This window comes from Alligator mississippiensis, chromosome 10 (genome assembly GCF_030867095.1).
Source record: "Alligator mississippiensis isolate rAllMis1 chromosome 10, rAllMis1, whole genome shotgun sequence".
Classification (NCBI taxonomy): Eukaryota; Metazoa; Chordata; order Crocodylia; family Alligatoridae; genus Alligator; species Alligator mississippiensis.
The window spans coordinates 65745165-65770876 of record NC_081833.1 but is presented as its reverse complement, the minus strand read 5'-3'; positions in this window follow the sequence as shown (position 1 = coordinate 65770876).

Genomic DNA, 25712 nt, shown 5'->3' with positions numbered 1-25712 from the left:
TCATCCGAAAGAAAGAAAGAAAGAAAGAAAGAAAGAAAGAAAGAAAGAAAGAAAGAGCCTTTTCGCCTGGTCATTTCGTCATTCCCCCTAGGTTTTTTTTTGTTGTTTTGTTTTCTTGACATGCAGCTCGGGGCGGGCACCAATGGTCAGTCGTGGTGGAGGCAGGGTAGTCACCACCCCTCCCTTTTGTTAACAACTTCAGAAAACACAAACATCAAAGTCGTGGCAGGCGGGAAGAGAGATAGTGTAAGTGCCCCACCCAGACTAACCGAGGGTTGCTGTGTCCCTGGAGAAGACCGGTGAATGTCAACTGGACATAAGGGTACGCATCCGTACTTGGTGACTACCCGACACCTATATTGGAAACAGGGAGCTTCAGGATTCTCCTTTGCTAATAAGCAAAATCTTAGGGCAGGGCTCTAAAGGAGGAATACACTTCCATAAGGATGGGAGAGAGATTAGGAGCACATCTTTCTCTGAGGAATTGTGACAGTTCCTAGTGGAACACGGGGCAGATGGTGACAGCATGCCAGCCACTCCTCCCCAGGAATGACAAGATCCTTCCTACTACCAAGATGTTGTCTTGCTCTTCTAGAGCTGGTGGGGACAACTCTACAAGTAGAGAGACGGCCCCGACCAGCGTTCTAAGAAACAATTCACAATGATGATTCCTTGGAACATAATTTGGGGAGAAGCATAAGGAATGGGACAGAGAAGCACTGTACGTGACATGTGAACATTATGGGGTCCACTATAGATAAACTCAGAGCTGTGATTCATTCATAGCCGTTACGGAGCTGAGTTTCAAAGTACTATGTAAGGTCCAAGATGATGTAACACAAAACATATATTTTCAAAACATTTCTCTATAAAGAAATTATCTATTATTTTAGAGTGTGCGTGTTAATTTTTTTCAGCAGTATAAAGACATCAGTTGTAATTCTCAAAAAAACTGATTTTCCAATTCTGGAATATCTTCCATTTTTTCCTTGCCACAACAACTCCCATCTCTATGAGACTCTTATACACATAACAAAGTCCTTTTAGTTTCACCTACAGTCAGTTCATTTTTTATATATACCAGGTGTTGATAGTTTAAAACTTCCCAAATGCACCTTAGAATGGCTAACTTGACAAAGCCTTTTACAGAAGATGCTGCACTGTGATGAAGTGAATTCAAAGAATCATTATTTATCATCCATATGTTTACCTGCAATGAGGTAAGCACAAGAACCCCTCCATGTTTTCCTATAAACAATGCAGTCTTGGGAAAAGGGCACTGAACACTGCAGTGAAGCATTTATCTTTCTGAAAGCAAACACAGGCCAAAGAGCAGAAACTAACCCAATATCTATTTCTTCTTTCTTTGATTTACTTAGTTTTCCCTTGCTTATTAAAAACAACATGGATATTAAATAATTTCCCACCGTGCCTTAATGTTTCACAAGTGAATGCCAATAAATTCACTCATGTGTTATTTGGAAGAAGGGAATATATCAGGTTCTCAATATATTTCAGGAGTATAGCTCTTTTCCTCCTTTCAAATAAATATACACCACACAGACATATGGGGGATAGGGGAAAAAATAATGCCACCATATTAAGGTACAAAGTAAAGGTCAGTAAATTACATGGGCATTGTCATTTCATGACTGAGTCACAAGGGAAATTACTCTTAGCCCCATATCCAGAGCTGCAGGAAGGTGTTCAAGAGCCAAAGTCTTTCTGAACTAGACCCTTTAGGCCGATTTGGAAAAAACTTGTAAACTCACACCCATTCACTGAACAGACAACCAAAAAGAAGCATAACACCTACCAATACTTACAGAGGAGGGAGAGAGAAAGAGAGAGAATGAACATAGCAAGAGGGGTTTTTTCTTTCCTTCGTCAAGGACCCAATAGAATATGTGATACTGAACTCACTGGGGGGAAAAAATCCCAATGAAGCTAATGGGAACTGAATCATACCACATTAAAGTGTATCCCAGTGCTATTAGATTGAAAAGCGTTCTTTGGAGGGAGTTTTTTCCTCAAAAAGAAAACAAAACTACTTGCTTACTAGGTGGTTGTTCACGTTTACCTTTTAATATTTTTGTTGTCTCCTTGACTGCCTCAATTTTGTGATCAAATTTGTTTTGGCAGATGAATCCATTTGTAACTCCTGCAAACTGACTACAGTTTGTATTGCACTATTCTTCTTTTTTTCCTCCAGGGTCTGAGATGAAAGCTTTGCCTATTTTTTAAAAGGACTAGTTATGACAGCTTAAAACAACTTAAATGGGTGATCATGCTCTAATACTCTAAAGGGATGAACAATTAATATAAGCATCATCCTTCAACCTGATAAGCAGCATGAAAAAAGGTCACCAACAAATATAAAAACCAGTTCCTTTCATATCCATTGGCCCTTTGTGCTTCTGTTTTTGCTGAGACATTCAGCATTATGAGAATGTCAATTGAGATTCTGCTCAAAACACGTCCCAAGACATTCACAAGTACACAAGATAATATTACATTGGCCACAATGTTTTGTGTGTGTATGAACCCAACTAGGAGATGAGACAAATTAATATTTATAGTAAATAGATTAGTTAGGAAATAGCATGTGATATTGTGGTGTTGTTTAACATTAACAAATATCCACCATAAATGGACACATCATAGAAAATCTAGAGACTAGAAAGAGGTTTTAGCTAAGTTTTAATTTGTCCTCCTTGTAGCTATATGGAGAAATTATTTCAGACTTATTACACATTTCAGTTGAAGGATAAAGTAAGCCTAATTTAAATAAACAAAATTGCTCCCTTTTAAATATGAAATATTGTTCCTTTAATCAAGACAATGAAACACAGAACAAGAGAAAAGTTATTTCACTTCAGTAATTTTTCAGCACTAAAAATGTAGTGACTCATTTATACTACTTGCCCCTTGCACACTTATGGCTGCATTACAAGAAATTAGAGACCTGGGTTAAGGCATTGCTCCGAGTGTTTGATCAATACTCAATAGGGGGTGACCCTTTGATGAGAACTGCCACTATCAATTCTGATGATACTTATATATCATTTTTTAAAGCTCTGAATAGTTAAACTATTTGAAATATCAGTAGGAGAAAAGAGTGAGTGCAGAAAAAGTTTACTTTGATTTGCTGAATAGTTTATTGATGCAGTGATGACATGTTATAAATGTAACACTTTGTCCTATTACTTCCTCTTTACTGGTACTTGAAAGACCCCTACCCACTGCCTATGGGGGTGGGGGGAGGGGAGAGAAGGGGAATAAGGGGAAACAACTCCCCTGAAGATCTTAACTTACTCCGTCTAGAAAACATTATGAACACGTTTATTAGCACTTTCTAGTTCTGCTAATATAATGCATTAAATTGATTTTAAGGAAAAGAAACAAACAGGATTTAATTTTAAGAACAGAGAGAGATGTTAAAATAAATGTAATACCTTAAAATGCATTTTTGCTGCATTCTTAAAAAAAATCAACTTGTGCAATACTCTCATTCATTCCAATTTTAAACATGTCTTTATCAAATGCACAGCATTGCATCATTTGGTTCATGTTCGCAGATCTTTACACTTCTCTAGAAGAGCTAACATCTCTTTACTCCTTTTCTTGGTAATCACATGCTCTTACCGCTCCCTAAATCAGGTAGGCCATGTAGCCCAGGTAACTCAGGTATATACTCCCCTTCTCCAATTGTTAACTGAAGGGGACCGTTAGGGGTGGGAACTGCAGACTGCTCAGTTTCCCTCCGTCCCTATAGAACCAGGTAAGGACAGCCAGGGGACTTAACTATATACACATTTATTTACATTAACTTATCACAAGAAAAAGAAACATGGATATAAACATATGTACAATATATATATATATATATATATATATAGGATATTTAAACAGATAACATAAACATATCCTCTGGGTAAATGCTATAAAACCTTACACCAGTGCTCCAGATACTTACCTGTATCTGATCTGAAACAGATAAGCCCCAAAATAAACATAGATCGCTAACAGATAAACTATAGATAAGTATGGGTGAACAAGAAATAAGCCACAAATAAATACAAATAAACAGCAGGTGAAATAATAGCAACAGGGGGTCCCAGCAGAGCCCTAGGACTCTACTCATGTACTCATTTACAAACATGAGAGTTCACAAAATATAAGGGATGACATCACACCACTTACGGCGCAAGAACCCCAAAGATAAACTTAATCCCAAGGGAAAACCCCAATGCCCTAGGGCTTTTTCCCAAGCCCTACAAGGAAGTTGGTAATTTTAGGGGGGCCCTCCCAGTGGGACCTCTGCTTTCAGGAGCCCTTCACTAATCATGGGGGACTCCCTTTCCCCTGTGGGAATCCTTTTTTCCCCTGCAACTCCCAGGCCTGGAGGGTGGCCCTCATCCTCTGTGCCAAGCTGCTCTCTTGCCTGCGGTGGGCTTCGTGGGGCCGCTGTCCCCTGGAACAGGGCTTTGCTATGCAGGGCGTCTGGGGCCTTTGGCTCGGCCCTGTATGCTGGATCAGTAGCCTGAGTCCCGTCTGGCTCCCTGGACTCAACTCTTTTGCTATGGGTTGGAGGCCTGGGCCGCCTCATGCAGCACCAGGCTCGGTCTGCTCCTGGACCCTCCATACAGCATCTCCTGCACTGAGCTCCAAGTCTTGTTCTGGGAGTTAAGGACCTGAGCCGACCAAGCGCTCCAAAGATCCTGCTCCATGCACTGGCCTGTGCATTGTGTCTCTGGCCACATGCCAGAGGTTGCAGACCTAAACCGCTTCATGCAGATCCCAAGATCCCATTCCCCACCAATGGAAGTCTTCAAGGGCACTTCTGGACTACTGCTTCACCCTGCTGTGAAGCTCTCCTCAGCTCTTCTAAGCCCCACTCTTCTCTGTCCTGGATGGGTCTCCCTCGTGTTAGACACGCAGCTTCTTTTATACTCTCCAGGGCTCCACCCCTGAAGTCTTCTGGACCTGAGTGTTGCAGTCTTCAATCAGGTCTGATGCGGGGGGGGGGGGGAGGGGAGCATGACTTAACTCCTCTTGCTGCCTCCTGATTGGTGGATGGGCTCCACCAATCAAAACAGCAAAATTTCAAGCCTGGGACTCAACCCAAGCTCCAAAAGGCAAGCCTGCTACAGCTATAAGCAATATATTTACAGAAACACTGTACTTGCCACTCTTTCCTGGTTTGTTTTCCCTTTTGACTTTTAGAAAGAAAAGTGAGTATAATTTAAGAATCTTTCATTTGATCACTGATGTCAGGGGTTATCCTCAGGAGCTCCAGAAATTTAGTTCTCTTCAAGTAATGATTTGACCCAATCTGCAGATCAGCTGAGACCTTAAGAAAATAGACTTTTCTATTTATTTCTTGGTAGAGTTCAATTGCAAATGCCTTAAGTACACACTTGTCCCAGGGTAATTTTGTACTTTAGTTTCCTGTCTCCTGAAGTGCAGATATGTGCAATAAAGAAACAAGAAAAACAATTTCACTTTTCCCAATTAAAACAGAAGTTTATTTTGAGGTAAGGTTTATGGCAATTGGTATTTTATTCTAACTTTTTAATTACAAGGTTGGCACTCCATCTTTTGTTTATTAATGTAAAATGTCCTGTAATTCTATACATATTTTCCTCATTGCCTCTGAGTTGTTCCCTCCAATAATGCCTGGTTCTACATTTTCCACAGATCCAGAACAAGCCCAAGAAAATGCTTGAAACTGACTAAAGCAGTAAAATTGGGATGCATATTTCAAATGTCTGGATATTCAAAAACACTGGGCACATCTACTTGAGATGTGTTACTGCACATTAGCCTAGTTTACTAAACAGTATGGGTGGGCATCTACACGTGCATGCCCTTACTGTGCAGTAAAAATAGCTAATCATGCCTAGTATAGAAAACAGTCTGGGAGGGCATGCGGCAGGCAAGCGGGTGGTCGGTGCATGTGGGGGAGCTGGACAGAACAAGATGGCCATGGGCCAGATGATGGCAACTGCAGTGGGCCAGCAGGGTTACTGAGGTAGCCATCAGGATTGGGGGACCCTGTTCCTCACTGCCAAGGCCAGGGGCTCAGGCAGCCATAGCTGAGAAATGCAGAGGAGGCATGAAAAGAGCTGCCATGTACTGCCTCTGGGTATGCCATAGTGCTCCTCTGAGCATGGAAGCTGGCTGCCCAGAGTGTGCGGCTGTATTTTAAAGATGGCTGCCAAGTGCTGGCAGTTGGAGGCAGAGGCTGGACCTCCCTTTGGTAGCCACAGGGGCACATGGAAGGGCTGGACGGACCTGGCACTAAATTTAGTACCAGGTCTCTGCACGTGTAGACACATACCCAAAATCGCTTACTGCACATTAGCTTAAATGTGACTAGATCTACTTTGCATTAAATACATGTGTAGATACTCCCCGTGATATTTATACTTCTTGTTCAGACCACTGTCTGATTATCTCTTATTTTCATGCATTTAATCAAAAGGTTTTTTGTTTGTGATTAGACTTAGCATCATTTTTTTCCTTCCTTTTTTTTTTCCACCTTTCAGAAGAGTCCTTCTGGTTTTGATCTGATTTATTTTTTTCCTCCTTGAACAACCATTTTTGCTCTGGGAGAAAAAGCCTGAACATCTGTGCATTGCTGGTATCTACCAGGCTAGCAGTAATTTTCCTGGTAGAAATGGAACACCTGTGCATGGCCATAGATTTAGGAGTTGGAAAACTGGCATGACACATGCCACAGATATAACAGTAATACAACAAATAATATAACTGATTTTTGCAACTTTTCCTGTGCAATGCTGCAGGATGTGAATAGAAACAAATGCTGTTTTCTGAATGGTATGTCTCATTAGCCCATTTTGCCAGCAGAGAAGTTTCTGTAATATAATCAGTACAGGTTAGACCTCCACTAATAGGTGACATGATATATTAGTGTTAAGTTGTGGTTGTTCATAGTAAGCTGTTGTCTCCAACTGAGAGGGGCTAAAAGAAATGAGAAAACTATGCAACACATCCTTGCTGATACAACCAGACATAGCTCCTCCCTTTCTAGGACATGAAGAAATGATAGAAATACAGAGCTGACTTAGCCCCTTGCCCAGGGAAATATGGAAGAGTGTTGGAAGCAACCCAAGTGAGTCCTATACTTCATAATAGGAAACCATGAGTAACCACCATGTTACAGGTATATATTGGTTGACGGTGCCAGCTTTTGATCCGATACAATATAAAACTCAAAGCTGCAGCTAACCTGTACATAGGCTAGTCCAGATTTTCTATATAATTCTGCTCTATACAAGACTATAATCAACTCCATGACTGCAATGTAGACTTACCCAACATCTCCTCAATCTATAACCTTAACATCAATTTTAAAAAGTTACACTATCAAAACTGAATCTTGATCTCTCTTCTGCATTCATTTACACTCCCTTATTGTTGTGCATGTCCCCTCTGAAAAAAGTCACCCAACCCTGCAACTAGACACTTTTACAGGATTGGTGGGGGGGGGGGGCGGGGGGGATTCAGAAAAGGCAAGATTTGTACACAGCCTATGTGCTGCAATCTTTTGACTAAACAGTAAAATATTTATTGGGTTCCTCATCCTCTCTTATCCCAACATCCACACAAAAATACAACTGTTAAGTGTTCAACCTGACGGTGGGTGGTTGGACCCAGAAAAGTATTATGCGAACAGGCCGGGGACGAAAGGGTTACAGGGCCTTGTTTCTCCTTCTCTTATCTCTCCCTCCGTCGACAGAAAACACCAAGGAGGTGGTATAACAAATAAATGCTTTACTCACACTTTCGTATAGGTGGTTTCCTTTACAGCAGTTTCAAGAATAAACTCGCTGTTAACTCGAGAGCTCTAATTCGGTCGTGATGGGGGCGTCCGGGGGGGAAGGGATTTCATGGACGCAGGACCTCTGGTGAGGGTGATCAGGCCTCTCCGATATGGCGTGGGTCCCAGGTTTTTGGCATGCGCGCTTTTCCTTTTAAAGGGGCTGCATTCGCCCACCCCCTGCCAATCAGCCCGGGACCGCCGATCTCGTGGCTATCAGGCCACGCCCACTACTTCCCCCACACCACGAGCACAACTTGCTCTCATGCTTGGCGTTTGGTCATTTATATTTTCTTTTTCTTTATCACATGCCCTCTTGATCAAATGCCAAGCTCTAGCATAGCGAGTAAATGGGTATATACAAAATTGAAACATACAAAATACAACATCTAATACAAATACATAATAAGGATCAAAAAGTGTAAATTTCACTCAAGACTTGTAAATAAGTCAGATAGTTAGTCAGTACTGAATCCAACCGCGTCTGTCTAAATGCAGCACGGCGGTTTTTGCCGGGGTCGTCGCCAATGGGTTCACTCACGGCGACAGTTGTCCCGAACACGAGTTTCACACCATGTCATGCACCGGCGACTTCATACCGTTTTAGGCTGGAAAACAAAACTTGGGGTTCATTAGTAATGTATACTAAACTGTGCTACGTCGACTTAGCCAATTATGGTGGGCCAAGATGGTGCGTGCGGGTGAGACTGCTTCAAGAGAGACAAAATAGGTATTCGGGTACTTGCCGGGTTTAAGTACAACACCGGGAGCTGGAGTTGGGCGCTTGCTGGTAGCTGTGGGAATGGCTAGCCACACTGTTTCTTGGGATGAGTAACATGGCTTCCAAGGCGGACTTGGCACCGGGGTGCGTTCATCCCACAAAGCTTTAGTGGCGTTCTTGGCAATTAGTACATCATTGTTGTACTTGGTCCAGTTCTTGAACGACCCATTTTCCTTTAACCTTAACTGTTCCTTGTATAGTCCTATCTGGCGCTCCAAGACGCCATTGGACTGCGGGTGATAGGGTAGATGGTGGTGCCACTGAACATTATGCTCTATCGCGAACCGCTGTAAGCCTTTGGATTTTGCTGGGGTTAAGTAATCCCAGTGTGGCGCCGCCGGGTGCAACAAGTACACCTGGGCTTGTCGCGAGGTGTTCTCCTAATTGAGCTGCGAGCATGGCTTTCCCTAGACAACCATACCGATGTTGGTGGCTTTTGAGTGTGCAGTAACCAGTGTACATGAGGTTCCCTGTTTCGGCGTCACTGGCTGTAAACCAGACATGTTCCGTGGTGTAGCCCATGTGAAGTGCTAGAAGATTGCAGGCAGGGGGTGCAATCAGACGCATCTCTTTAACCTCTGTCATGACTTTTTCCAGTGCGGCTTGGTCACACTCACTCCATGGGACTCTGCGTCGTGTTTTCTTGTGAATTTGGTATTGCAACCGCTGGATAACTTTTAAATGTGATGGCGTTATGAAATTGCGGAACCAATTTAGCTGGCCTAGCAGGTCTTGAAAGTCTGCCTGTGTGGTCAGCCAAAGTGAGGACAACTCAGGGGCAGCATTGTGCGCCGTCCCCGATTGCCATTGTCCTGTGAATCGTGTCCCCAAAAACTTAATGTCCAAGGATGACTCGCTCATGGACTTGGCCAGGTTTACCGTCCATCCTTGATTGCTCAGGTGGTCCTTTAGGTCCACAGTGGTGGCGCAGGCCGCGGCACAATCATGCCCCATGATGACAATGTCATCAACATAAGTCCAGATGCGAACATCTGCGGTCTTTGGACAGGGACGAACAAAGCTGTCGATCATCCCATTCATCGCTGTGGCTGCTAGTGCTGGTGCGTTGCGGTAACCTTGTGGACAAAACTTCCAGGAAAACATTTGTCCGCCTATGCACATATTAAGGATCCCATGCGGGTCATTTATAGGGATCGAATAAAACATGTCCTTTAAGTCTAGTGTGGTGGCAAACCACTCTCCACCCCTCTGCATCTCGGTTATGCCATCGAGGATGTCTGTGACGGTTTGTGCGGCGGGCATTTGGAGCGGGTTACAGCGACGATTCGCTTGTCGGTAGTCCACCACTAGACGAGCTTCCGTTGGTTTTCCTGGTTTGGGGATGCCCCATCTGGCCGAAAGCTAGGTGGAGGATTTTTCAGGCTGAATGCACCGTTGCTCGCACAGGTCAGCCAAGAGGTTTTGGATTTGGGGCTGCAGGTCAGTGTGTGTCGGGATTGGCTGATACCGCCAGGGAGTAGGGTTTGCTAGCATTGGCTGGTGTTTTTTGCCTGGTGCCACAGTCAACGGGAGTGCTAGGTATATGGCATTCTTTAAGGCCAATGCTTTTATTGCGGGGATGCCCAAGATGTTTATGCCCCCTAAGACTCCATACAGGGCAATTTTGTTGATCCAAAACTTGACCACAGGCGCAGATGTCGTGGCATTTAGCCCTTGTACAAAGATGACTTTGGATGTCTTGACATGGGGTGTTTCAGGTTTCAACACGTTTACTTGGGCCCCCGTATCTAGCAAAAAGCGTGTAGGGGTAGGGGTAGAATTTGCAGTTGCGCTCACACTGTAGGTTGCGTGCGGGCGTTCGTCATTGGGGGGTCGGCCGTCGCTGCCCGCGTCAACGGCCGCTACTCATTTTTTTCTCTGTCCGGCTCCTGCCTGCTAGACTTAAAGCCTAAGTTCAGTGCCAGTGTTCTTTGCCCCTCATCTCCTAAGCCATGAAGCTGATTCTTTGTCAGGCCGCTTTTGCTTAGCGGAAAGCCAAACATGGCACGTTCCTCAGGTGTGGCGTCTGGTGGTTGTCCGCGCAGCGAGCGATCAGTTTGGGGTTTTCTAGATGGTGCTTTCCACGCTCCCACCGTCTGTACTGCCGCTGGCGGGGTGAGCTTGAGTTCTGTTTTCCGCACTGTGGTAAGCTTTCCCAGGCTACTTAGGACGTTCCCTATAGGCCCCCCTACCAGTGGGTGTAATAACAATCGGAACATGGGTGTATTCATACCTCCATAAATTTCAACGCAGGCTTCTACTGCTGATGCAGACACAGGGACCTTGCCAGGATCGTGACAACAGTGATGCGGCCAAATACTGTTTGCCTGGTGTGGAGTCAGGGCCAGTGGATACCGTCCGGTGTCCCAGGTTAAGTAACTGGTTCCCGCTATTGCATACAGGAGCTGTGCGGACGATGAGTCATCGGGTGGATCCGCATGCCAAGCGTGAGTTCGGCTTAGCAGTGCTGGGACCACGGCAGCACACAGAGGGATTGGCCAAACCTGGTTGCGTAGTATTTGAGTAGTGTCGCTACACGCTCCTCCACTCCATGCGGGTTGGCGCATTAGGGTAGTACACTCCTCAGGGTCTACTAAATCTGACCTGTGTTCTAATATTAATCATCCCAACCATATCACCAGTGTTTCACCCGGATTTAGTCGGGTCTCTTTTGCCAACTCTTGGAGTTCCCCTCTGGTGTGCGTGCGGAAGGTAGTGAGGGTGCGGGTTCCCGCGCCATCGACAACAGTTTTCACTAAGGCTACAGGGTTCGCATGCAGAATGGGTGCGCCTGTGTCAGCGGGAAGGGCGGAATATAGCTGTGGCGGGGTGTTAAATGGGGGCGGTTCCTCGGGCAGGGCCGACGGGGTTTTGCTAGTGTCGGGGTTTCCCGCCCGGAACTTTTTGGCCACTCTCTCTTCTTCCCCCATGGCACCATCTTTAAGTGGTGGCTCGGGCTGTGCGGCACTCTGCTGCGTGGCCGTCCTAGTCAGCGTATCTATCATGCTGGTTTCGTTCGCTGCGTGTCGTAGTAGGGTGGTCACCTAGCAAAACAGGATATTAATCATCTTTCCCTTATTCCACTTTTGCCCTGTCCACCCTGTGGCGTCTTGTTCATCACTCTCAAGACTCTCATGGAGTGCCGTTAGGACTTCACTTTCGGCGCCCCCGGGAATGAGGTTGGGGCATCTGAATTTATCGGGGGGAGTTTCGCAGCTGCTCCCCTCCTTTAGGTACTGGATGCACCTGGCGTACTCTTCCGCAAGAGTGAGGTCATCTGTGCCTGTAGGCTTGACACGGCTAGGTAATGCCTCTCGTTTTGTGTCGGGCGGGTGGTAAAGAACCACAGGGCTGGAAAGGAGGCATCCTAGGGCTGCGGGGCTGAGGCCAGACACGACCCATTCTTTAAGCGGCTCCCCGCTGCCCTCAGTCAGGTGGATGGAGACATAGCCCCCTATCTTCCCGTCTTGCCCAGCTTGATGGTACGCCACGTGGGCCCATAAAGTATCAGCATCCGTGGTCGGGGGCCGGTGATGGTTCCCCCATAGGCAATACCTGACTAGCTCATCAACGTCTCCTTCGTTCCCCTTTTGCCCTGAGGATCCTGTTCGTGGCGCCATGTTCAACCTGACGGTGGGTGGTTGGACCCAGAAAAGTATTACGCGAACAGGCCGGGGACAAAAGGGTTACGGGGCCTTGTTTCTCCTTCTCTTATCTCTCCCTCCGTCGACAGAAAACACCAAGGAGGCAGTATAACAAATAAATGCTTTACTCACACTTTCGTATAGGTGGTTTCCTTTACAGCAGTTTCAAGAATAAACTCGCTGTTAACTCGAGAGCTCTAATTCGGTCGTGATGGGGGCGTCCGGGGGGGGAAGGGATTTCATGGACGCAGGACCTCCGGTGAGGGTGATCAGGCCTCTCCGATATGGCGTGGGTCCCAGCTTTTTGGCGCGCGCGCTTTTCCTTTTAAAGGGGCTGCATCCGCCCGCCCCCTGCCAATCAGCCCGGGACCACCGATCTCGTGGCTATCAGGCCACACCCACTACTTCCCCCATGCCACGAGCACAACTTGCTCTCATGCTTGGCGTTTGGTCATTTATATTTTCTTTTTCTTTATCACATTAAGAACAGCTAATGCATGTGGTTCTGTCCATACTTGAAGAACCATAGATTATTTACAGATAATTGATCCGGCTTTCAGAGTGACCAGTTCATAATCTGCCGCAGAGTCTCAAAAGTACTGGAAACTTTAAATTTAATCCTTTCTATTTCCATGTTATAGTTTTAAATGGAATCTTGTAATCCAAATTTTAAAAAAAGCCATCAAGAAAAGGTATAATCAGAACCAAGTCACCAATAAGCATTGAAAAGCAATACAAGTATAAATTATTGAATTAGAATTTATTTTTTTAAATTTACATAATGCCCTTCCCAACATAGGCAAAAGGAGGCTTACTGTAAATAAGTACGAAGCCTCCTGATGAGGAGACAAGAGGCAATAACCATTTGGTACAGCCTAGCAGTTGAATATGAACTCTGACTCCTCAGAACCAAAACACAACTCTTTACTACTTAACTAACATAATTCTATTAAATGAATGAAAATCAACAAATCAAAACAAGTTAGGCTCAATACCAGATTAGATTTAAATCAAAATCAAATCAAAAGTATCATTATTCCTTAAACTCCTTTTTAGAGTTGATATAGGAAAGCACCTGTTCCTTTGGTTAAAAAAAGTAAACCACAAATACAAAATTGAGTCTAAAAATTTCAACTTAAGTAGCTTAATACTGGGCTTGTCTACACATGTGCTCGAATGCTAAAGCAAGTACTAAATGACTGTGCAGTCCCGGTAGCACATAGGTTGTTCCCAACCCTGCTGTGCAGTAGCTCATTGCTACTGGACAGTAGCATTGGCGTCACGGTTCATGCCCGCTGACACAGCGTTGCTGTAGCTCATCACTAAGGTGACATAGCGTCTCATGTAGACGTGCCCACTGAAATCAAATGCCATAAATTTAATTTAATATCTGAATCATAACCTCAGAATTAATTATAAATTTTCCTTTGCATACATGGTTTACATGTGGTCCTAACCCTTCCTTCCCTTCTTTCACAGAGCAATATAACATAGCCTTTAACACAACACTCTTAAAAACCAAAGGTTTAACAATGGCAGTCTTTTAAACAGAATATTTTAATGAGTGTCTTTCAAGATGGTTTCTAGAGCTGATAAAACCAAGGGAACTTTTCCTTCCGTTTCCTTCCCCTTGTGGGCTTGGAGTGTTTGCAGAAGTCTATGCACACAGCCACATTTTTATATTTATATCAGAAGGAAAAAAAAGATTATGGCATTTCCAACCTAACAAAAATCAAACACAAAAGAAAAAGGAAAAATTGAACTGCAGCCAACTTGTAAGCTCCCAGGCTTCTGTACTCTTACAAAGTAGGAGCTGGTGCTACAGAAAAGAAACCAGGTGGTAATGTTCTGCTGGCACAGTGCTTCAGATTAATGGACCTCCTTTTGCTGCGAAAAGACAGTAAGAGGATCCTGTTTTCTGACATCATGTCTTAATATCTGCGAGATGACTGACCTTTGAGATTCTGTAATGTCATTCTTTCCTCAGATGACTTGTTGACCTAAGAAATGAGGCTTTTCAGCATTAATCCTGCTTTTTTGCAGGTCAGAAATTTGACTTGCTCTACCATCCAGCACCTCTTTCCAAAGTCATTGAACAAACCAGGTAAAAGGCTTACTCTGCAGCTGTAAAACTTTGCCTGACCAAATATGAATTAGATCATCATTATCATGCAACTTGGAAAAGCCCCACATAAAGCCAGCAATTAAAAAAAAAAAAAAAAATGATAGCATGGAAACTTGACCTGTGAAGCTCAACGTAATGAGCAAATGTATATGTGCAAAACCACTTTTAAGGAACTGTCAAAGTCTTTAATATTAAACATCATAGAAAGACATTCCACTACTTGATGGAACATTCAAAATAATACCCTATAAAAATAACTAATAGAGAAAAAATGCTAGCACAGTCAAGCCAAAGATTCATCCATCAGCAAAATAAAAATAAATTCAGAGTTATGATAAACGTCATAATCATCATCGCTTTTTCTTGTGCCATTCTAAAAACAGACAAATGTTCTTATTCTTGCAAACACTGCAACTAATGTAACCTTCCCATTTTGGAACAAGGCTGTCAGTCAAGCAGTTTATTTTCTGCTCTTTGAATGTTGATTTCAAAAAGTGACTTTAATGGTCATCAAGATAAAGCCACTTTCTATGGTTTACATGTCCATATGCTCCCTTTTCCCAACAAGCGCTTCCAATCGTACAGCATTAACTGCTTGAATCCTACCTTGGACAACCCCATATCATTGTTTCAATTCTGATCAAGTTTCTAGCAATCGCCGCAAAAGAACTTTACAGCTCTATCCTACCCTACTGGCCTCTTCTTTCATTATCTGCTTCCTCTTCAATGGTGTCTGCCACATCTAACTCATACTGCTTCTTCTGCAGCGGCTGCCTTCTTTGAACTTCATTTCATGCTATACCTTTCCTCAAGAATCGCTTTTACCTCATGCTTGGAACCCCACCTAACCCTGGTGGTGCCTAAACCTCATTGGTGCCTTACATATATACTTTAAAATTCCCCAGACAGCAGAAGTTCTGTGCACACTCAAAACGCTTTCAACTTTTACTGAATATATATACGTCCTCCAGGTCATGTTGTACACACCAGAACAGGCCTTCTTGAGAGACTCCCCCCCCAACCTAGACAGCAAAGAAATCCCGTAGCGGGTTCTCTCATAGTATGATGTCCCTTCTGGTTTACTACACCAATTCAAAACTGAGGGGGAAAACATTTGATTTATTTGCCTACTTCAGAAAGGAAGCAAAAAGTAGTTCCCACCTTAACCCAGTGCATCAGTCCTTCTTCAGAGGAACTGATCAGGGGATGATACTTTCCTGACAGTAAACCATATGCTCCCAAATTTAGAAAGTGTTAAGCCCAAACCTAAGCAGGTTTGCCAAATCCCAGCTATATTTAAGAGACAGATTGTGGAAAGAAAGAAAAAAAAATCTTCCATGAACTCTCTCCTCTTTGGTCAACTTTTTTAAACTGCAGAAGTGTCTTTTTGTTAATAGGTATCAGCAATGGATTGTAAATTCCACGATGAAATTCTAATGAAGATAAATCTCCTCTTCTCTTAAAGAGGCTTTTTGGATGCAGTCCCTGTTTCCACAGCTGAAGCTGGTTGCCAAGATTGTGTCACAAATTAGACATCCGAGAAGCAGGCAGCAAGTTTGTTAATTATTGGGATTAATTTAATGAACTATTTCTCATTAGGCTTTATGAGCCATGCTGTATACAGGAATGTGTGAAAGTCCACAACAACAACACGGTGATGTCATTAGGCAATTAAGGACATTGATGAGAAATTTTGCAGGGGAAAAAAAAGGCAAGGCAAATGTTTTGTGTAGAACAGCATTATTAGAAGGAATTAAGAGGAGCTAATTAAATAGAATCAAGTGGAGATCATTTTAGTCTCAACAAATTACCAGGAAAGTCAGGTTTGTTCTAAACACTAACACTGAGTAGAAACATAAATCATAATGTTTTACCGCCAGACCTGCCAGTCTTTGGGTGATGAGCTACATGATGGAATTTTACCAAAACTAGACCTACTTATTTCTGAAATTTTTACCTTAATTTACTTTAGGCATTGAAAGGAAGTTAATTTTCATAGAGAAAGGTAAAAGGGAATAATATACAAGGGGAACATCACTTAATAAACCACAATAACTAAATGTCACTCTTCAGCATTTGATTTCCTCTCCTAAAAGAAAATGATCAGTTTACAAGAAACAGTGTACTATTGTTTATCACCCAAATTCCTTTCACGGTTAACCACATCTCCGTCACTTGCTACATTATCCAAAACAATAAAGAGGATTAATATAATTAAGCAAGGAATGATCTGCAAATATTTATTCCTTCACAATACCATCTACTGCATTCAAAATGTCACTCTTTGCCTCCACATATCCAGATATCCCCCCTGGTGTCCTAAACAACACACAGACTTCCAACTTCCCACATCATTCAAAAAGCTAGCACTTCGGGGAGTAATATTGCTCTATTGCTGTCTTCGCACTATCCTTACACAAGCACTATTTGCAATGTATAACTACTGAAAATAATCACTTTGAACCCACCTCTGCCGGGAGATAGTTTGAATTAGAGAAATACCAAAGCATCTGTAGGTTTCTTCTGCAGCTAAAGGAAAGCACTATATTAACCCCTCAAAAAGTGTCTAATCCCCAGCTGGTGCAAATTGGCAGAGCTTTATAGATTTAAATGGAGCTAGGCTGATTTATACCCTCTGACAACCTGGTCCTAAATTGAAAATGTAACAAATTGACTCATACACTCTCAATTAAGCATTAAAATTTGTACTGCAATATTTTCACCTAAGTTGGATAAGCAAAATGTAGGGCTATTTCTATGCATCATTTACATGTACATTTACCAGAACACACAAAAAAAGCTCATTCGCATCTGCAGGAGAACTAACAGTGAGACTATGTTCAAACTCTGCTCCAGGTGAAAGAAATTTTGCATGCAACTTGTTTGAAAAGCTGTCTCCCAGGTTTCAGAATATCTCAGAATATCTTGTGTCCTTAATCTGGGAGAGGGGAAGTAGAAAAAAGTTTGATGCTTAGCCGTATGATAATACATATGATAAAATGTGTTGCTTTTGAGAGCTGGTGGTTAAACCCCTAAAGCTGCTGATTATGCTGAATATAGATATGAGAAAAAAACTAGCAGTGAATTTGTTGCTGTGAATGCATTAAAAGGTTGGGGGGTAGGGGGTAAAAGCTCAAAAATTACCCCTTAGGAAAGCAACAGGAGCCCAACCGCCTTTCACTATCTGTTGAGCATATGGAAATAAATTAAAAAGAAAACAATGCAGCCAGGTGCCTGGGGCAGCAGTGACTTCCAGTTGCCCACAGACCACCAGTACAATCAAAGTGGCCATTTTTTCCACACCTTACCTTCCCAAGTCAGTGCCTAGAGCAGCTGCCCCATCACCCTGCCCTAGTAACGCCACTATAGTTTAATGCAGGGGTGGGAAATTATTCTGGGCAGAGGGCTGCTTACTGAGTTTTGGCAAGCCATCGAGGGCCACATGACAGGCAGCCCAGGGCAGATAAATATTAATTTACTAAATTTTTTAGGGGCCCCGTGGGCTGGATAGAATGGCCTGACGGGCTGTATTCAGCCCCCAGGCCGCATTTTGCCCGACCCTGGATTAATAACTCATGCTTCTAGTGCTATTCTATAGGGAATTAGTGTGGTTTCACTCTCTCTGGGTTTTGATTAGTGCAAAAGTACTAAGCTGTTACCTACTGCTAAGAAAAAATGGACATGAAATATGCCAGTCTATATGCTATTAAAATATGTCATTTCATAGAGTTAACTTCAAAGGGAAAAAGTTTGATATATTTAGAGACATCTTTTAAACTAATAATTAACTACTCATATATACTTTAGGAGCATGATATTCCATTCCTTCTCCTTTCCCCACCCCAGATAGAATACAAACCTCTTTCTTTGTTGGAAACTAGTTACATCCATTTTTTTTTTTATTTTTCTAACTGTAACATAGCTGGCTGAATGAGCTGGTGGGCAAGGTAAAATACTTGATATTTGTGTTGTGAAATATATACAACCAGGTAGAAATATATAAAAAAGCTTATCCTAGCTTAATTTACATGACCAAACAGTGAATCTTTCTTAGTCAGGCATCAGACAGACAGCTGAAATAATACTTTAGGTTGAAAGGATTCATGTGATAGTTATACTTTGCTATGCTGATCATATATTCACTTGTAAGCAGTGAAAAAAGAGAGAGAAAAAGAGGGTGAGAATACAGATCTGGGGACAACATTTGTGGTTAACAGCAAACGAGACTATTCAAATGAAAATTTACTGCCCTATACCTTCTAGCATGGATAAGCTCACAAAGGCATTTTACATGCTTTTTCCAAAAACATTCTCAAAATGGAGACCAGATTAATTTGCTTGCTTATATACTTGAACTGAAACTGTGAGTTCCTCTGTTTTAGGAGAGTGGAGGGCACTTCGTGATATCTTACCTCCAGCACCAAAATGTGTCACATTATTGTTTAAGTAAACAAAAATGAGACAAGCGAGTGAAATGAATCAAGTACAGCTTGCTGCATTTACACAGCTGGGGTAAAATATGAGCCTTGCTGAAGTTAATAGGAGTTTTATCAACGAATTTAGTGGGACTAGGTTTCGAGACAGAGTGATTCTCTGGTAACCTGATTACAAAAGCAGAATAAAGCAGATAGGATAAGTGGCACCTTTCTCTTCCTTCGTGCATATCTACAAAGAATTTTATACTCAAGGTCCTGGGCACAAGTTGCAAAGCAGTATAAAACTAGTAGTAGCCCTATACATTCCTGAGAGGCTTGGCACAATAGAGTCATGTCCATGACCTTGTCTGTATTGTATGTATTGATTCTGGAGGGAGACATATTTACTCTTTTCAGTGATTTCAACACCAGTCAGAAGGGACTCACACCTCTAGAAAGGACACATCAGCAAGGAAGGAGTAAAAGAGGTCAACTTCAAGAGCATCCTCCTCTTGACCAAATGTGCAGAACATGGGCTTACTATCACCAACACCCTGTTTCACTAGAAAAAAACAGGCACAAGACATCATGGCAACACCCGCGATCTAAGTATTGGTGCCTGATTGACTACATCATTGTTCATGCCTGGGATTGCAAAGACATCTGCATTGGTAGGAGTTCGCAACTGCCAGACCAATCACCTACTCATCCACTCAGTTACTCACTTAAACTGGCTCTCAAACAACAGCTGCAGCTGGGCAATGCTGATATAAGATTAATGTTGAAGGACTCAGGGACGCAAACAAATGAGACCTCTTCTACCAGTGCCTCAACGAAAACCTGGTGAATTACAATCAACAACAATGCGAGAATGTTGGTAGCACTTCAGGTGCCTTCAAGTTCACCATCATGAGTGCCTGTGAAGAGACACTTGGATCCTCTACCAGGAAACATCAGGACTGGTTTGATGAGAATAACTGGGAGACCCAGTCATTGGTCAACCACAAGCATAAGGTGTTTTGTGTTTGGCAGGATGACATCAACTCCAAGCAAAATAAATTGAATCACCAACAAATCAAGGCAGAGGTCCAAAGAAGGAACAGTGCTATGAAGAACGGATGGTGGGAAGACAAGGTGAAGGAGATTCAACATCTCGCTGACATCCATATGTGCTTTTTTTTTCCAATGCCACCAAAGCCATCTATGGTCGAAGTGTTCAGGAACCAAGCACCTTGAGACCTAAGGATGGAGGAGACATCAAAGAAAAGGGAGCCATCAATGCCCATTGGAAGGACCATTTTAAAGACCTTCTCAATTGTGACTCTGTTGCTGATGAGAGTGTTCTCAACTCTATCCCACAACACCCAGTTAGACACAAACTCAGAATCCCTCCAACCCTTGATGACATGAAGAAATCCAGCAAGCAGAAGACAAGTCATCTGGAGCTGATGGAATCCCTACCAAAATGTTGAAGCAGGGAGGAGATGAGCTCACATCACACCTCCATGCTCTCATTTTAAGGATTTGGAATGATGAGGAAATCCCAGATGACCTTAGGGATGCCACGATTGTGACAATCTTTAAAAAAGGAGACAAGTCCAACTGTGGAAATTACAGAGGAATCACCTTGCTGTCCACCACAGGAAAGATCATTGCAAAAACCCTCCTGAACCATCTCCTTCCACTTGCTGAAGAGCTCCTGCCAGAATCTCAGTTTGAGTTTAGGGTATCAAAAGGCACAACTGACACAATCTTCATAGGTTGCTATCTGAAGGAAAAATTCCAGGAACACCATAAACGTCTCTACATGGCCTTCTTTGACCTCATGAAAGCCTTTGACTCTGTCAACCAAGAAGTGCTGTGAAGTATCCTTCTGAAGTACGGATGCCCACCAAAATTCATCACCATTCTTTGCCTACTCTGTGATGGTATGCAAGTGGTGGTTCTCAGCAATGGATCTATCACAGAGCACCTTGAGGTCAATCAAGATGGTATCATAGCTCCAACACTCTTCTCAATATTCCTTACTGAGGTGCTACATCTGACTACCGACAAGTTTCCAGTTGGAGTGGAGCTAAACTACCAAATGGATGCTAAGTTGTTTTAAGTCTCAGCTGAATCCAAGTCAAAACCAAGACCATGCCAGCTCCAGTATGTCAATTATTCTGTAGTCTGTGCTCATTTGGAAGTAGACCTTCAGTCAATCATCAACATTTTTATCAAGGTATACAAGAAAATGGGACTAACTGTGCCAGCTGTAGGCATTATACAGCTTGAGATCCCTTCCCAGGGATCTCTGCCTTACCATTGGTGACAAGGTGGAGCCTAAACTAGGTCGTTCGGTCTGCCTACGTGAAGTTATATTTCTTCCCTGCCTTGACTTTGATGTAATTTAAGGGAGGCAGTTCCCTTTAGGCAACCTCTCAAGTACTGCACCCTGTTCTCTTCTTGGGGCTCCAGACCTCCCCTTAATCTCACTCTAACAACATCCGGTCTCTGACAGAGATGGATATTGTCAGGTGTCTCTGATGACTCAAATGGCATGTGTTCTTCATAGCAACTGTGATAGCAGTCGTCCTCTTAACTGGCCCTGCTTCAACTGTGGCCTTGTTCCTGCTGAGCTTCAACGGCTGCCAATCAGTTGGCTCAGCTCTTAAAGTATAGTTCCAGGCCCAAGGGCCCCAAATCAGTCACTCTGCTGTGAGTGACAGCTGATGCTGGCTCACCACCCTGGCACAAATCATAAACCTCCTCGTGGGAGTCTATTAGAGTCATACTCTTCACCTGTGCCAGGCCTACCATTTAAAATCCCGTTGGCAGTCTTGCGGGGCCCACCAGTCCTTATTTCTAAGGTTCGGTCAAAAACTCCAGAGCTTCCTGTTGCCTCTACCCTATTACAGAGCATGGGGCCTGCGTAAAGGTACAGACCCTAGACTCCTCCCTTACCCCTGAGTCCAGTGATACTGTCCAAGAGTCAAGTACTGGCTCAGTCCTCAGACCTTCTATTTGATTCACCTCCACCCAGGGTCCCTCTGACCTGCAATTAGTCCTACTACTGCCGGGTCAACCGGATGTGCTGGTCCCTGACTCAGCTTCTGCTGGTCATTTGGCTTATTAAATGGCTGTCCTCCAAGCACCCTGACACTCTGGCAGGGCAGGCTGTTTTGCTTCAGACTCCTGCTGCCCCCAGCCTGAGGGCAGTTCAGCCTCCTGCCTCAGCTACCTGCCGCCATTGCTGCTGTGCCTCTCTCTGGGGCTGGAACTACTGTGCCAGATGTGTCCCCCACCATTCCAGAGCTTCACGCTGCTCTGGAAGTGTTGCAGCATCTCCAGCCTGCTGCTCCCAAAGGTGCTCAGCACCGTGGTGTTTGGGACACTGACCATCCCTTTCTTTCTTGATGCCTGCTTCACACTCACACTTAACATTCAGAGGACTAAGATCCCCCATCAACAACCTCTTAATAAGCAGTACCTAGGTCAAGTAATGCATATACATGGTGAGACTCTGGAGAATGTTATTTCCTGTACCTCAGAAGTCATCTAACAGAAGGCTGACATAGACAAAGAAATCCACCATTGCCTCAAATGTGCATGTGAAACCTTTGGACACCTGAGGAAAGGGGTGTTTGAAGATCATAATATCAGATCTGAAACCAAGCTCATGATTTATCAAGCAGTTGTGATCCCCACCTTACTGTATGCAGCTGAGACATGGACAATGTACAGGAAATACCTCAAGTCACTGGAGAAGTAATATCAACACTGCCTGCGGAAGATCCTTCAAATCCAGTGGGAAGACTGACACACCAACATTAGCATCTTCTTGTAAGCAAACACCAGGAGCATTGAGGCAATGATCATCTGACATCAACTTTGCTGGGCCAGCCATGTCCTGTGGATGTCCAATTTCAGATTCCTGAAGCAAGTTTTATTCTCCCAGCTAAGTCAAGGCATATGCTCAAAAGGAAGGTAAAGAAAGACCTTCAAGGATGTCCTCAAGGACAATTTGAAAAATGTAACATAAACATCAACTCATGGGATACTATTGCCCAGGACTGCCCCAAATGGAGGAAGAGTCTGCTGCAAGGATCCCAGTACTTTGAAACCATATGATGACAAGAGGAGATGGAAAAGTAGGAGCAACAGACACAGCGTGTTGCAGATCAAAGCAAGAGTCTGGAGCTATCCATCCCTCACAGAAATACATGCCCAAGTTGCAACAGCATCTGTCAATCCTAGATCAACCTTGTCAGCCATCTCAGGACCCACAGATAAGACAATAATGGAATACAATCCTCAACTGCAAGGGATGGCTGAAGAAGAGATTGGTTTGAGGTCTTGGGCCAATCCCGGGGAAAGTAGATACCACACACATTTAAAGGATGTGACAGTCTATTCCTGCTTACAAAACAGTGACTGAGGATTCAAGGAGCTTTATGCCTACTTTTGTCTTCTAAGTTATAAAACCGGTGAGCCCTGCTGCTGGTACGATGCCCTGTTACTGAATTTAATAACAACAAGTAAAGCTGCAATATTGTCTATGATATTACGTGGAAAAAAACAGATTAACAAGGCACTGCTTGACATTCCAACCAATTACAATATTTACATCTATAATAACAATCACTAGATATTATAAACAATCCCATTTGGTGAAGCTTTAAACCAACTGGAGAATAAATTGCTTCTATAATATTGTGTTGTTATGTTCCAGGGAGTCTGGTTTCTCAAAGAAGATGCACAAATCATTCCTTACACAATAGTGTTCTCAGCTTCACGCACTCTGATAGGAATGAAGCTAGGGAAATCAGGGCCATTTCAGCAAGGCACAAAAACAACTAGTTTCTTACAAGTTAATGGTTTGCCTTGCTGGAAGACTGATAGCATTGGAGTAACTTCTTATCTGGAAACTTTAGCAGAAAAAACAGGCAGAAGCCTCTTTTATGACCATCTCCACAGCAGTGACCAAGCAATAGCCATACTTTAGAAAATAAAGGGTAGATCTGGCTGAATGATAAAAGAAGAACCTGCTTTGTGAATATTCCCCACTGACAAAGAAAACCAAGCAATTACTTCCATTAACTTCAGTGAGCTTTGCTTTGACTCACTGTGATCTGAAGGGTCATCCTGGTCACTATTCATAGGCATCTGGATTATCCTTGGTGTACGAGTGAAAATATTTAAATTTCAAATCTCCTGAATTTTAAACGGAATGATAATATGAAGGACATAGGATCTGTCTGTAATATTTTATGAATATTATAAGCATTTCAGTTTTCTGTTGCATGATTACAAAAGGTTCATTTCATCACATGGCAACTACAAGGAAAAACAGGAAAATGGATACATACTTTGAATAGCCCAGGCATTAATATCTGAACAGTGAAAGAACTGTAGGATCCCATCCTAGTTGAGGTGAAAGCATGAGGTCTAAAACCTGAGGAGGTGGGTGGTACTTGGAAAGTGTGATCAAAGTTAAAGGTGCAGCTAGCTCTGAACTGGGACAGTTTCTTTTGCCAGAACTTTACACTGAAGATTCTTTATTTTTTTAATGAATTATTCTCTCGTTTCACAAGGTTCATTCATCCAGTCACGGAGTAGGACACCAATCATGTGACTTATATAAACACATACGCATACAAAACAGCAGTGAAACAAAGGGAATAGTTTAGAGTTGGAAAATAATTCATGCAAATTATCCTGAGAATATTTATGGATAATAAAGTCAAGGAAATTAGGCCCTGAAAAGTAAGGGGGTTCAAGTAAGTAAGATTCAAGGGCTCTCTACACAGGGCTAGATTCTGGTTCTCCCACTCCTCAGTCAAGTGCTCTACGTACCAGACAATTGGACAGAAAAATGAAAGACTGCCATCTTCCTCTGTTTTTTCCCCAGACTTGCACATAACTTAACTCCTTCCTAGGGAGCACTGGATTTAAATTCCATGTAAGTGGCTCAGGGTCTTTCATCAACCTGAACATAGAGGTAGATTTGGTTCTCTATTATCAAGAGAGTGCAACCCAGGCACCCAACCAAAGTTCCTCTTTAGGGGCCAAGCATCTAAAAAGCATTTTGGCATCTAAGTTCTGGGCAATTAAATCCTTTTATGACCTGGCCCTTAGTGTATAGACACACTCTAAATGTACTGGCCTCAAAAGTTCCATAGGCAAAGAATTTATCAACCTTGAGAATTACTCTGAACTATGCTTGTTTGCAGCCCTCTGAACTTCAATGGGGAGCTGCAGGCAGAAGAGTTCAACAATGTGGATGTGCAAGACCCTTTTATACTTTCTTGCAAAGTGATTAACAATCTCAGAGGATGCGTCTACACGAGATGCTTTAAGGAACAATTTAACAGGCATTAGGGTGCATGTCTACATGTGCATGCCATTAGTGTGCTTTAAAAATAGAGAATTTAGGCTATCCAGGCCTAAATTTGATACCTGCAAATGCAGGTATCAAATTTAGGTGCAAATAGTTAAAGCGCATTAAGAAACGTGTAGACACGTTGAAGTGCATTAACACTGATTTGGGACTAATTTTAGTCCCAAGGCAGTCCACACATAGCATTAATGTGCTTTAATGCCTGCACATGTAGACGCCTGCCTAAATCTGCTTAATGTGTATTAAGCTAATGCATATTAAATTCACATGTAGACATGCCTAGAAAGATATAAGTATTGACTTTTGAGAAAGAATATGGAAAATGCCATGCAGGCCTTTAATATGTCACCTTCAGTAGCAGAGAGAAACCAGCAAGCTACCAAAGTGTGTACTCTTAGGTGCATATAGGCTTCTCTTTGTCTAAATTAAAGGTTGTTATAACACTAATCACTCTTAGACTAGCAGTTGTATGCTGCCCACTGGTACAATAAGGGATCCTCTGTGCTTTGGATATTCATC